Genomic DNA, 15,622 nt, shown 5'->3' on the forward strand with positions numbered 1-15,622 from the left:
TATATTATACCGTGGATTACCCCCCCCCCCCCCCCATATAGTGCATTGCAAAGCAATACCAAAAAAATTGCAGCCCTTTAAATGACTTTTGTGGACATTAACAGAGCGATTTGTGTGACTGCTGCCCATCTCTAACTGCCCCTAAAGCAACGACTGGATACCTGCCCCTAACCTGAAAAGATACTAGTAGACCTATACCGAAATACTAGCCCTGAAAAGGACTTCTGTGGATCTTCACAGAGCTATTTGTGTCTGGCAATCTCTCCCTGATGAGAACAGCAGACCTCTCCCTAAACTGACAAAAAGCAGAATGTGAAATGGCCGACAGCTCAGGTCTATTTATAGGGTAGGGGGCATGTCCATGTGCTGAAATGTTTCAATTGGCTGTCCCGCTCCACCTGACGGCTGTGTCATGGGTCAAAGTTCTCCCCAATGTAAACTAATATGGCCACCACGAACGACGCCATGTGTTTGCAAATTTGGCGGGTAGCGAACAAGCAAAATTCGCCATGAACCTCCTGCCGGGCGAACCGCAAGGCCATCTCTACTGATAGACTATTGCTAAACAGTGAGATGGGGTGGGGTTTGTTATTGTAAGTGCCTGCATTCCATTGTTCTATTGTTCCTGTCTGCATTAAGATAAAGTTATTATGGGATGTATATGTGTGGATTGGCTGCTTAGGGGGAGGGGGGATTGTCCCACAGTGTTTATCTCTTTGTGCATGTGTTTGAATAAACAGTTTTGAGTTATACTTCACCCTCAATCAAGAGTCCTGTCTCTTATTGGAGGAATCTGCTACAAGGGATTGCTATGATCTTCATACTCCCTTGAATAATCACTAAGCTCTTGTAAGAGCTTGTTCCTGTGCCTGCTGCACTCTCTGGGGAAAGCGAGGTTCACCCACTGGAGCCTTGTCATAAGTCCAGGGTGGGTAGGAGACGGCGAGACCCCAACCAAGCTGCGGCGGTTCGTGGGGGTCTGAGGTGGTTATGGTGTTGTGATTGGAGCTCTCAGGAAGCACTAGGAGCATCCGTCAACGGAGGTATCCAGTCGGGGTGCCGGTTGATCCATTACAGCCCTCTACCCTGATCATTGGTATTTTTAGATATTTATTGCTGGCTGGACTATATAAAAGTGTGCTCCAGTATCTTCTTTCTGCAGAAACACAGGATCTCCATCTTCCCTACTAACAGAACGGCAATCTTCCTTGTTTACATCTGCAGACCACTGTTTTGCCTCTCTCGGGATCAATTGCCGGGTGCCTGCATTAATCATGTCCGCTGGACCCGCTAATTGGCTGCCACTGTGTGCAGCGGGAGCTGTGCGCTAGAGGCGCGCGTACGTGCTCCAGGCGTGAAAATGCAGAGGACGTACAGGTACGTGATTCTGTGCAGAACGTCCGCCCTGCCGCAGTACACGTATGTGGGGTGGTCGGAAAAAAAAGGCTCCCTGATAAAGAGAGAGGTTATTATATGGTGGATTGAATGCGGAACTCCTGAGCGCAGCTGAGGACATTTAGGGTCTTAAGATTGAAGATGTGGTGGATGTCTCCTTTTGGTTTGGGAACTGTGGACAGAGAAGAACTCCTGGAAATCTTCTGGCCTTAGCTCAGTGAGATAGAGTTTGGAAGACTAATGTCATAGACAGGTTGCCAAAAAGTTTAGGGTTTTAGAAAGGGCCTCCAATGGCTGTCAATGTGGTGCCTTCTCCATTCTCCATCTCACTAATAATACCCCAATGGATGACTCTCTATGAACTGATCACATTCCAATCACCGATCATCTAATCATTGGTAAAAAAGAAGACTCGGCACAGAATATTGTACGAAGCGTTTTTATTGTACAAGATCAGAATAAGCGATTACCACACAGTAATGATATGAATAAAATAAAGCTTAAATCTTTTATAATAGAATTAACAAATGTGTTAAATGTATTAATAATCATACATTGGTTGGACCAATAAAAAGCCGGCTACTTCAATAAATCAAGCTCATGTATTGTCATGATTGTCCATCTGTTGCCCCCTGTAATATGATGATTGCCCACTTGTTGCCAAATGGATTGTGATGATTTCCTGCCTGTTGCCCCATGTGGGGAGGGATCGGTAAAGGTAGACAGTTGAGTCATGATTTTACCACCCCCTTAAGCTTAAATGGCAGCCGGATGGGGCGGTACACATGGCACTGCAATTTGCGGCTACTGCAAACCTCACACCTCCCTGTCACATCGGGCAATGCTATTCAACTGAATGGGGTTGTGCCGCACCAGCCCCGATGCATACGGTTGCGGCATACTGGCGTGGGCTTTACAGGGCTAACATAAGGGCTCCCAGCTGCCTGCCAACCCCACAGCAGGTCAGAGGGCGATGCGGGTGTAAACCAACCCCGAGTGGACTGTGGTGGTTTCACATTTGTTTATGGACTAAACAGTTCCACCCGTTACAATCCAGCGTCCATTTCCCGTAGTACCAGCAGGGGGCGTACTCTGATGTTTCATTATATTTCCTTTATTTTTACACTTTCCCGCACTCTGAACATGAAATAGGAAGCTCGCCCGTATGAACTTTCTGGTTTTTAAGAAATAAACCTTTGTTTGGAAAACATTTCCTGCACTCGTAACATTAAAAAGGGTGCACACCTATGTGTAAATAAGTGTACTTTCTTGGTGATACATTTCACGCACTCTGCACAAGATTAGAGACCCTCGCCTGTATGAACTTTCTGGTGTCTAACAAGTAAACATTTGAGCGCAAAACATTTCCCGCACTCTGAGCAGGAGTAGCAAAGCTCACCTCTGATGACGAAGAAGGCATTCTTTTATGGTTAACACATTTCCCGCACTCTGAACATGAATAGGGTCTCTCCCCTGTGTCAAATCTCTGGTGCTGAAGGTATCTTTTGTGACTAAAACATTTCCCGAACTCTGAACATGAATAGGGGCACTCATCTGTGTGTATTCTCTGATGTCTAAGAAGGTCTTTTTTATGATTAAAACATTTCCCACACTCAGAACATGAATAGGGACGCTCACCTGTGTGTAGTATTCTGTGATGTCTAAGAAGGTTTCTTTTATGATTAAAACATTTCCCGCACGCAACCCGAATAGGGAAGCTCATCTGTGTGTATTCCCTGATGGCTTAGAAGGCTACTTTTATGATTAAAACATTTCCCGCACTCTGAACATGAATAGGGACGCTCACCCGTGTGTATTCTTTGATGTCTAAGAAGGCTTCCTTTCTCATTAAAACATTTCCCGCACTCAGAACATGAAAATGGTTGCTCCCCTGTGTGAATTCTCTGGTGCTGAAAAAGGTGTCCTTTGTGACTAAAACATTTCCCGCACTCAGAACATGAATAGGTACTCTCCCCTGTGTGAATTCTCTGGTCCTCAAGAAGGTATCTTTTTTGACTAAAGCATTTCCCACACTCAGAACATGAATAGGGAAGGTCACCTGTATAATATAAAAGTAAGCTGTGCTAAGAAGTGAATAGTACTATATCACAAATATTAAATCAGTGAATAAATAAAGTTACACAACAGATAGTCGTGAAACATACACCCAACATAGTAACAAGCAAAAGTGCTCCCAAAAAATTTATTTCAGAAGTCTACTTATATGGAATTAAATAAATAAATAAATAATAATAAACTGCGCTGAAGTTACGTGCTAATGCTCACACGTGTAAATATAAAGTCCCAAATAGTCTCTAGAAAAAGATGTATTCTTTGATATACACAGATCTTCAACAGCTATAGGGCCTCCTCAACTGATTCAATCTGCTTACCTGATTTAGGTGAAAATTGAGCCAAAGGTATTCCAAATGACACCAAAAAGTCTCCCTCGTTAGGTTGATCAGTTGTGTTCTCAAAAATGTAGGACCTCAAACAACGTTGGATCATACATGTGGAAAAAGAAAGCGTCCCATAGCGTAATACTGATAATACATATACAAAAATATGGAACCCAAAAGTGCACGTGTAAAATGTATTGTTCACACCAGAATAGTGATAAGACCAAAGGAAGTACCGCAGAAAGTACAGCAATATCCCACCACCGAGTGTATCAACTGCTTACCAGAACTGTGATAATAGTAAGCCAAAAAGAGATGATGACCACCACCGGAAACACGATCTGCTTACCAAAACTACAGTAATAAACCAAGGTGATACCGTCACCGAAAGCACGAACTGCTTACCAGAAACAATAGCAAAAGAGCAGGGTAAAGGTATTGTGGACCATCCAGAAAGTGAGCCGGACTACCTCAATAGTGGATAATAACCATCACCCATTAATGCCAACCTTTTACCAGATGACAATAAGGTTATAGCCAAGAAAAGGGAGATGACTCCAGATCCAGGACAATCCAATGTTAATGACTCGATATCCAATCCCTCCAGATATGAAGATGGATCTCACAGGGTGGACATCAATCCCCAGATCACATATGTAAATAAATATACAGACATCCCATAGTGTAAAACTGCTAGATTTAATAGTTTACAAAAAGAATAAAACTCACACGATATCGGTGAATGAAGAGTGTATAAGTAACAAGCCGCCGGCCGGTCGGCTCCTCTGCCCGTCCTAGTCTCGTTCTGATGACATCAACACGTCCTTGAAAACCTCATATCTGACGAAAAGTACGTCGGTTGCGGCGTGCTGACGTCATCAGAACGAGACTAGGATGGGCAGAGGAGCCGACCGGCCGGCGGCTTGTTACTTATACGCTCTTCATTCACCGATATCGTGTGAGTTTTATTCTTTTTGTAAACTATTAAATCTAGCAGTTTTACACTATGGGATGTCTGTATATTTATTTACATATGTGATCTGGGGATTGATGTCCACCCTGTGAGAACCATCTTCATATCTGGAGGGACTGGATATCGATTTATTAACATTGGATTGTCCTGGATCTGGAGTCATCTCCCTTTTCTTGGCTATAACCTTATTGTCATCTGGTAAGAGGTTGGCATTAATGGTTGATGGTTATTATCCACTATTGAGGTAGTCCGGCTCACTTTCTGGATGGTCCACAATACCTTTTATTTTACCCTGCTCTTTTGCTATTGTTTATGGTAAGCAGTTCGTGCTTTCGGTGACGGTATCACCTTGGTTTATTACTGTAGTTTTGGTAAGCAGATCGCGCTTCCGGTGGTGGTCATCATCTCTTTTTGGCTTACTATTATCACAGTTCTGGTAAGCAGTTGGTACACTCGGTGGTGGGATATTGGTGTACTTTCTGCGGTACTTCCTTTGGTCTTATCACTATTCTGGTGTGAACAATACATTTTACACGTGCACTTTTGGGTTCCATATTTTTGTATATGCATTATCAGTATTACGCTATGGGACCCTTTCTTTTTCCACATGTATGATCCAACGTTGTTTGAGGTCCTACGTTTTTGAGAACACAACTGATCAACCTAACGAGGGAGACTTTTTGGTGTCATTTGGAATATCTTTGGCTCAATTTTCACCTAAATCTGGTAAGCAGATTGAATCAGTTGAGGAGGCCCTATAGCTGTTGAAGATCTGTGTATATCAAAGAATACATCTTTTTCTAGAGACTATTTGGGACTTTATATTTACACGTGTGAGCATTAGCACGTAACTTCAGCGCAGTTTATTATTATTATTTATTTAATTATTTAATTCCATACAAGTAGACTTCTGAAATCAATTTTTTTGGGAGTACTTTTGCTTGTTACTATGTTGGGTGTATGTTTCACGACTATCTGTTGTGTAACTTTATTTATTCACTGATTTAATATTTGTGATATAGTACTATTCAGTACTATACAGCTTACTTTTACTGTATATTATTTTGTTTACGTGTTTGTCACACTTTAAGTTGCTGCTTATTGACTTAGGAGCTTAGCGCGGTTATCACCCACTTTACCTAAACAAGGTCACCTGTATGTATTCTCTGATGGCGAAGAAGGTTTCTTTTATCATTAAAACATTTCCCGCACTTTGCACATGAATAGGGACGCTCACCTGTGTGTATTCTCTGATGGCTAAGAAGGCTTTCTTTCTGATTAAAACATTTCCCGCACTCTGAACATGAATAGGAAAAGTCACCTGTATGTATTCTCTGATGGCGAAGAAGGTTTCTTTTATCTTTAAAACATTTCCCGCACTTTGCACATGAATAGGGAAGCTTATCTGTGTGTATTCTCTGATGGCTAAGAAGGTTTCCTTTATTAGTGAAACATTTTCCGCACTCTAAACATGAATAAGGTCGCTCACCTGTGTGTATTCTACGGTGGAGAAGAAGGTGTCCTTTTCGACTAAAACATTTTCCGCACTCTGAACATGAAAAGGGACGCTCCCCTGTGTGTATTCTCTGGTGCCTAAAAAGTTGTCCTTTTTGACTAAAACATTTCCCACACTCTGAACATGAATAGGGAAGGTCACCTGTGTGTATTCTCTGATGGCTAAGAAGGTTTCTATTATGTTTAAAAGATTTCCCGCACTCTGAACATGAGAATGAATTCTCTCCTGTATGAACCCCTTTATGGTATAAAGAAGATTCCCTGAGATGAGATGGTTTCCCGCACCCGTAGGCACTGTCAGATATTAGAGGACTACGTGAAGTATCAGGAGATTCCAATGATCTCCTCCAATGGTGAGGTCTGTCATGTATATTATGAGGAACGGGATTTACTTCTGGAGAAGATGCCATGTCATTATCTTCTGTAGTCACATCTTCCTCCGATGTCCTTCTATTCCCACCACAGAGTCCGTCTGTCAGAAGACAAGAAAAATTACCAAGAGTTTTCCACACTCATATACACTGCTCAACACTTTATAATCAGAGTATAGCATCAAGTCAGGGAAACTCCTGGGATATTCATCTGCTCAGTCAAGTAGCAGAGGCGGTTGTTACCAACAGGTGCACTAGATGGGCAACAATGAGACGACCTCCAAAACAGGAATGGTTTTACAGGTGGAGGCCACTGACATTTTTCCTACTCATCTTTTCTGAGTGTTTGTCACTAGTTTTGCATTTGGCTGGGGTCAGTGTCACTACTGGTAGCATGAGGCCATACCTGGACCCTATAGAGGTTGCACAGGCAGTCCAACTCCTCCAGGATGGCACATCAATACGTCCCATTGGCAGAAGGTTTGCTGTGTCTCCCAGCACAGTCTCAGGAGCATGGAGGAGATTCCAGGAGACAGGCAGTTACTCTAGGAGGGCTGGACAGGGCCATAGAAGGTCCTTAACCCATCAGCAGGACCGGTATCTGCACCTTTGTGCAAGGAGGAACAGGATGAGCCCTGCCAGAGCCCTACAAAATGACCTCCAGCAGGACACTGGTGTGAATGTCTCTGACCAAACAATCAGAAACAGACTTCATGAGGGTGGCCTGAGGGCCGACGTCCTCTAGTGGGCCCTGTGCTCACTGCCCGGCACTGTGGAGCTCGATTGGCATTTGACATTGAACACCAGAATTGGCAGCTCCACCACTGGCACCCTGTGCTTTTCACAGATGAGAGCTGGTTCACCCTGAGCACATGTGACAGACGTGAAAGGGTCTGGAGAAGCCGTGGAGAACATTATGTTGCCTGTAACATCGCTCAGCATGACCGGTTGGGTGGTGGGTCAGTGATGGTCTAGGGAGGCGTATCCATGGAGGGACACACAGACCTCTACTGGGTAGACAATGGCACCCTGACTGCCATTAGGTATTGGGATGAAATCCTTGGACCCATTGTCAGACCCTATGCTGGTGCAGTGGGTCCTGGGTTCCTCCTGGTGCATGACAATGCCCGGCCCCATGTGGTGAGAGTATGCAGCCAGTTCCTGGAGGATGAAGGAATTGATACCATTGAATGGCCCCCACACTCGCCTGACCTGAATCCAATAGAACACCTCTGGGACATTCTGTTTCAGTCCATCCGATGCCGCCAGGTTACACCTCAGTCTGTTCAGGAGCTCAGTGATGCCCTGGTCCAGATCTGGGAGGAAATACCCCAGGACACCATCCGTCATCTCATTAGGAGCATTTCCCGATGTTGTCAGGCATGCATACAAGCACGTGGGGGCCATACACACTACTGAGGACCATTCTTAGGTCCTGCAATGACATTTCACCAAAATGGACTCGCCTGCTGCATCATTTTTTCACTTTGATTTTCAAGGGTGTCTTTGAGTTCAGCCCTCTGTAGGGTGATAATTTTCATTTCCATCTAACTATGTGGCATCCTTTCCTTCCTAACACATTACCCAGTCCATACCAGTATAGATCCTAACACATTACCCAGTCCATACCAGTATAGAGCCTAACACATTACCCAGTCCATACCAGTATAGATCCTAACACATTACCCAGTCCATACCAGTATAGATCCTAACACATTACCGGGTCCATACTAGTATAAATCCTAACACATTACCCAGTCCATACCAGTATAGATCCTAACACATTAACCAGTCCATACCAGTATAGATCCTAACACATTAACCAGTCCATACCAGTATAGATCCTAACACATTACCCAGTCCATACCAGTATAGATCCTAACACATTACCCAGTTCATACCAGTATAGATCCTAACACATTACCCAGTCCATACCAGTAAAGATCCTAACGGATTACCCAGTCCATACCAGTAAAGATCCTAACACATTACCCAGTCCATACCAGTATAGATTCTAATGAATTACCCAGTCCATACCAGTATAGATCCTAACACATTACCCAGTCCATACCAGTATCTAGGTCCTGAATCTAGGGAAGCAACTGGCAACACTGAAAAGAATCTCCATACTAAAAGAAGAGCTGGGAACGTATCCAGGTACAGACAGGGGCCTACACAGAGGAGGGCGGAGATACAAGGGTGCAGGCATCAAAGCAGAGTAGTTGGGTGACAGGAAGGGTTGAAGGGAAAAAGGCCAGGAGGCCGATCCTGGGCTGGAGCACTCCAGTAAATACGCCCTGTTGCGTGATGTTGGGGAAACCAGTCAGGGACAGCATTGCTGGAGCAGAGCGACGCCCCTAGCTGCCAGGGGAAGAACTCCTCAAGTAGGGGCGGTAGCAAGGGAAAGGAAAGACAGGTTCTGGTGGTAAGGGACTCTGAAGGACAGAGAGTGCATTCTGTCAAAAAGACCGTAGGTGCCGAGCTGTCTTTCTTTTTACCGGGCGCTCAGCTTCGGCACATCACGGATCTGTTGGACAGATTATTGGGTGGGGTTGGGGAAGACCCAGATGTCATTGTACACGTGGGTACCAATGACAAAGTCAGAGGAAGATGGAGAGTCCTAAACAATTTCAGGGACTTAAGCACTAAGTTGAGGACTAGGACCTCCAAGGTGATTTTTTTCAGAAATACTACCTGTACCTCGAGCCACACCAGAGAGGCAGCGGGAGATGAGGGAAGTAAACAAGTGGCTGAGGAGCTGGTGTAGTAAGGAGGGTTTCGGGTTCCTGGAGAACTGGGTCGACTTCTCAGTCGGCCACCGGCTCTTTGGTAGGGACGGATTGCACCTAAATGGGGAGGGTGCAACCGTACTGGATGAGAGGATGGCCGAAAAGTTGAGGGGCTTTTAAACTAGGTCCTGGGGGGGAGGGTACAGATGTAGAATTAGCCAGAGGGGAGCAAGGTTCAGCAGGCACAAATGGGGACATTAGCGGTAGGGTGTTCAGAGTTCCTAAACCCAAGGTGGGTATGGGGAAAAATCGCAAGAGCAGCCTAAAAACAACATCAAAACGAGGATATAGTATGCAACCAGACAAAATTACGAGGTTTGTATACCAATGCTAGAAGCCTGGCCAACAAGACGGGAGAGCTGGAGCTGCTGATGTTTGAGGAGGACTTAGATTTTGTGGGGATTTCAGGGACTTGGTTTGACAGCTCTCATGATTGGCTGGCGACCATTCAGGGGTATTCCCTTTATCGCAGAGATAGAGAAGGTAAAAAAGGGGGAGGGGGAGGGGTATGTCTGTATATTAAGAACAGTATACAGGTAAATATGAGGGATGATATTAATAATGGAGCTATGGATGAGGTAGAATCCCTATGGGTAGAACTTCAAAGGGAAGGCACTATGAGGAAAGTAATATTGGGCGTATGCTATAGGCCCCCCAACCAGAGGGAGGAGGGGGAGGCGGACTTCCTTTCACAGATTGGATTGGCAGCAAGGATGGGAAATGTAATTATAAATGGGGACTTTAATTATCCAGATATAGACTGGGCAGAAGAAACCGCACATTCAGCCAAGGCTCTGCAGTTCCTAAATTTTTTGCAGGACAATTTCATGGGTCAGATGGTGAACGCACCGACAAGAAACAATGCGGTACTAGACCTACTGATTACCAACAATACAGACCTGATCACGGATATAGAAATACAGTGCAACCTGGGAAATAGTGACCATAGGTCAATTTGTTTCAGTATTAATCATAGTAATAGGAAACACAAGGGTAATATAAGGACACTGAATTTCAAAAGAGACAACTTCCCTAAACTGCGCTCTTTGCTAGACAATATCAAATGGGATAGAAATCTAGGAACAAAGAACACGGAGGAAAAATGGGAGTGCTTCAAGAGCATACTAAACAAAGGGATTGGCCAGTGCATTCCAAAGGGGAATACATTTAAAATAGCTAAAATAAATCCAGGGTGGCTAAACTCCAACATAAAAATGCATATTAATACTAAAGGAAAGGCCTTCAAAAAATACAAGGCTGAGGGGTCATTGGCAGCATTCCAACATTACAACGAGTGTAATAAGAAATGTAAAGGCAAAATCAAAGCGGCTAAAATAGAACACGAGAGACATATAGCGGAAGAGAGTAAAAAAACTAAAAATTCTTTAAGTATATACATAGTAAGAAAGCGAGGCCAGAACACATTGTCCCCATAAAAGACGATGAAGGGAATCTGGCCACAGAGGACAGTGAGAAAGCGGAAGTGCTAAATAATTTCTTCTCTTCAGTCTTCACAAAAGAATTGGGGGGCTACACTAACCCAGCTTGTAATGCTAAACTAAATAATACACCTCAGGAAGTACAGCCATGGCTAACAGAAGATAGACTTAGAACTAAACTAGAGAAACTTAACATAAATAAATCACCGGGGCCGGATGGCTTGCACCCGAGGGTTCTTAAAGAACTCAGCCAGGTGATTGCCAGACCGTTATTCTTGATCTTTAAGGGTAGTCTACAGACGGGTATGGTGCCAGCTGATTGGAAAAATGCCAACGTGGTACCAATATTTAAAAAATGTCAGAGATATATCTCGGGTAACTATAGGGCGGTCAGCCCAACATCAGTAGTCTGCAAGATTTTGGAGGGGATGTTAAGGGACCACATACAAGACTTTAGTAATGAAAACGGTATTATTAGTAGTAACCAGCATGGATTCATGAAAAATCGTTCTTGCCAAACCAATCTATTAACCTTCTATGATAAAGTGAGTTGCCATCTAGATAAAGGAAGGCCTGTGGATGTGGTGTATCTGGATAAAGGAAGGCCTGTGGATGTGGTGTATCTGGATAAAGGAAGACCTGTAGATGTGGTATATCTGGATAAAGGAAGGCCTGTGGATGTGGTGTATCTGGATAAAGGAAGGCCTGTGGATGTGGTGTATCTGGATAAAGGAAGGCCTGTGGATGTGGTGTATCTGGACTTTGCAAAGGCATTTGACACAGTTCCCCACAAACGCTTACTGTACAAACTAAGGAAGGTAGGTATGGACCATAGGGTGAGTGCCTGGATAGAGAACTGGCTCCAGGGGAGAGTCCAGAGTGTGGTGATAAATAGGGAATACTCGGATTGGGCGGGTGTGGAAAGTGGGGTCCCTAAACTAAGCAGGCCAAAATCTTCTATGCTGGATGTGGTAACCTTACAAGTGGACCTGAACAAAATAATGGGGTGGGCAACTACATGGTAGATGGCAGTGGCCACTTAATAAATCTAGAGGGAAAACGGTTTAACCTTAAAATACGTAAGGGGTTCTTTACTGTTAGAGCAGTAAGAATGTAGAATTCTCTTCCACAAGCAGTGGTATCAGCAGGGAGCATCGATAGTTTCAAAAAACTATTAGATGGGCACCTTAAAGACCACAACATACAGGGGTATACAATGTACGTTAACATAAAACACACACACACACATCATAGGTTGAACTGGATGAATTGATGTCCTTTTTCATCCTCACCAACTATGTAACTATGTAACAGTATAGATCCTAACACATTACCCAGTCCATACCAGTATAGATCCTAACACATTACCCAGTCCATACCAGTATAGATCCTAACACATTACCCAGTCCATACCAGTATAGATCCTAACACATTACCCAGTCCATACCAGTATAGATCCTAACACATTACCGAGTCCATACCAGTATAGATCCTAACACATTACCCAGTCCATACCAGTATAGATCCTAACACATCACCCAGTCCATACCAGTATAGATCCTAACACATTACCCAGTCCATACCAGTATAGATCCTAACACATTACTCAGTCCATTCCAGTATAGATCCTAACACATTACCCAGTCCATACCAGTATAGATATCCAGCATGATATTTTTCCCCATTGAGATCTGATGTGTTTTCAAAAGTGTTCCTTTCATTCTTTGGAGCAGTGTATGGGGGTCGAGCATTTCAAAGTTTAAAAGAGATCTGTGGTGGAACTGGGTGCAATCACAACACCAAACTATGACAACTAACCAGATCAATGATACCACCCAACCAAACATCACTAAGTAAGCTTTAACCCATTCTTCCATAATTACCCGAGCTGATATCTGGAGAAGTTTCTTCCTCTTTAACTGCGTCCATCATCCCAACCTCCTCTGTAAAATGCTGATCACCCCTCACATACGTCTTTTCCTTTATAACCCCAATTTGTACATTTATCAGATCTTCATCCTAAACCAACAAAATGGCAGAAATAATATTAAATACAAAAAAATAATAATGATAGAAGAATGATATCTCTTAGAGCTTGGGATCACTCTCCTTTATTCTCATCTACCTGATGATGGTGAGGGATGGTGGGATCTTCCTGTGTGGAATCCCGGGAATACGGAGGACGGGGACATCTCTCTGGTGGATTTCTGTAACTGGATGACTCCACCATGGTGTCCTGGTACTGCTTTCTGTGACTTTTTGGAAACTCTGCCTCCTCCACCACAAAATCCTCTTCATCCTCCTCTTTTATCTCTTCTTTAATGTTAACTTGTGTGGAATCCCAGGAATACAGAGGATGGGGACATCTCTCTGGTGGGTCCCCATTACTGGATCCATCTGTAGGAAACACACACACTGACTGAATACATTGTTTCTATGTGTTTATCAGATGATGGGGGATCTAGGTGGATCCTCCGTACTGCTCTCTCCTTTACAATAAAGTCTCCTCTTACCCGGTGATGTGAGGGGCGGCTGATTCTCCATCATGACGTCTTTGTAGAAGTGGATCTACAGATCCTCAAACATCAATCCATATACCCAAACAGTTTTTGTATTTAGTGGCCATCACTCACCTGTGCTGATGTCTGGAGAAGATTCCTCCTCTTTAACTTTGTCCATCATCCCAACCTCTTCCCTGAACTGCTGATCCCCCCTCACATACGTCTCTTCTTCCTCTTTAACCTCATCTTTTATATCTATCAGATTTTCATTCTACACAAACAAAATAGCAGGGAATGGTTTCTTTAAAATGTGAGCACAAATAACCTTATACCTAAAAGTGGAATATATCTTCATACAGTCAGATCACTTTTATGATCTCGACATCCATCTTCACCTACCTGATGATGGTGAGGGATGGTGTGACCTTCCGATGTGGAATCCCGGGAATACAGAGAACGGGGACATCTCTCTGGTGGGTTCCCATTACTGGAACCATCTGTAGGAAACACACACACTGACTGAATACATTGTTTCTATGTGTTTATCAGATGATGGGGGATCTAGGTGGACCCTCCGTACTGCTCTCTCCTTTACAATAAAGTCTCCTCTTACCCGGTGATGTGAGGGGCGGCTGATTCTCCATCATTACTTCCTTGTAGAGATCCTTGTGTCCGTCTAAGAATCTTCTGAGAATTCTCCTCACCTCTCTGGTCAGATCTGTGTTTTATTAATACAGATAAGAGTGATGTCATGTGACAAGTGAGAGAAAGCAAGGTGGCAGCATTGGGTCTGGGTGAAGAGTGGGGGATAGAAGCATCGAATAAGGGTTGTGAGGAGTGGAGATCTGCAATGTTAAATAAGGGAATGAGGAGTGGGGGACAACAGTGTTAGATGGGGGGTGTGGAGTGGGGACAGTTGTGTTAGATGGGGGGTGAGGAGCAGGGGACAGCGATGTTAGGTGGGAGGTGAGGAGCAGGGGACAGCGATGTTAGATGGCGGGTGAGGAGCAGGGGACAGCGATGTTAGATGGCGGGTGAGGAGCAGGGGACAGCGATGTTAGATGGCGGGTGAGGAGCACGCAGAGAACAGCGATGTTAGATGGGGGGTGAGGAGGGGGGGACAGTGGTGTTAGATGGGGGCTGAGGAGCGGCAGACAGTGGTGTTAGATAGGGGGTGAGGAGCAGGGGACAGTGGTGTTAGATAGGGGGTGAGGAGTGGGGGACAGTGGTGTTAGATGGGGGGTGAGGAGTGGGGGACAGCAGTGTTAGATGGGGGGTGATGAATGGGGGACAGTGGTGTTAGATGGGGGGTGAGGAGCGGGGGACAGCGGTGTTAGATGGGGGCAGATAGCTGTGTCTGGTATCTTCTGACACATGCAGAGTATAGATGGCACAGACACAGTGGGGTTCCCGGTCATCCAGTATATACAGATCTGGGGGCCCAGTTGGTGTTGGGGCAGAGGACGGGATTAATGTTAGTAGTGACAAGGGAGGAAAGCTGCTGAATATTTCCAGAGGTGAGTGTCGGGGTCACCCCGAGCTCTGCCTTTTACCCAGATAGATTATGAGTACCACGGCTCTGCCTGGTGAGGGCGCTACAGAAGAGCTGGAGGAAGTTTTGCTGCTCGTGATTTCACCGGGGGACTGCAATCTGATTCTCAGTGTTATACATTCCTCTGTTTCTGTTCCTCTGGCATAAAAACATAAGGAGGACATTTTCTTTATGTAATTAAAGATTATAAATAGAAAATAATATCTTATTACCTCCTCTGCTGCCACTTCCAGCTACGTCTCCTCTCTACTTCCTCCCACTCGCCTCTGAAATTCCTATTTATATCTGACATCACTTCCTGTCAGTATCTTACATCACTTCCTGTCAGTATCTTACATCACTTCCTGTCTGTGCTTTCCATCTGAGAGAAGTCAGGTCACCACCTTGTGGACCATATTGGGATTTTTGTATTTAGCACTTACGGTGATTGTAGGAGTATTTGTTCCTCGCAGCAAAACAGTTGAGTTCTCTCGGTGATGTTTTGGTTATTTGCTCTAACAGGTAACTTTTCAGGACTGGCCTTCAGGGTGTTCTCCCTTCATCTTAATCCCAACAGTATCAGTATTTCTTGCTAGAAAACTGTTTAGAACCCCCAAACATTATACAATTTTTTTTAGCAGAGACCCAAGAAAAAAAAATGGGGATAATTGCAATTTTTTATGTCACACGGTATTTGCAGCGGTATTGT

At 44.3% G+C, this 15,622-nt stretch overlaps 1 protein-coding gene and 1 long non-coding RNA gene across 2 annotated transcripts in view; both read right to left on the reverse strand.

Moving 5' to 3' along the window:
• LOC309550274 (uncharacterized protein) overlaps window positions 1–15,622 on the reverse strand; it is a gene marked incomplete at both ends in the record, with an annotated part of 1,476,097 nt that overhangs the window by 850,774 nt on the left and 609,701 nt on the right.
• On the reverse strand, window positions 12,814–13,135 carry LOC309550799. Its single transcript, XR_014225036.1, has 3 exons — window positions 13,072–13,135; window positions 13,007–13,032; window positions 12,814–12,900 (listed from the first exon to the last, which is right to left on the reverse strand). It is a non-coding gene; the product is annotated as an uncharacterized lncRNA (long non-coding RNA).

The sequence above is a fragment of the Pelophylax lessonae genome, assembly GCF_965119305.1.
Source record: "Pelophylax lessonae genome assembly, chromosome: 3".
Taxonomy (NCBI): domain Eukaryota; kingdom Metazoa; phylum Chordata; class Amphibia; order Anura; family Ranidae; genus Pelophylax; species Pelophylax lessonae.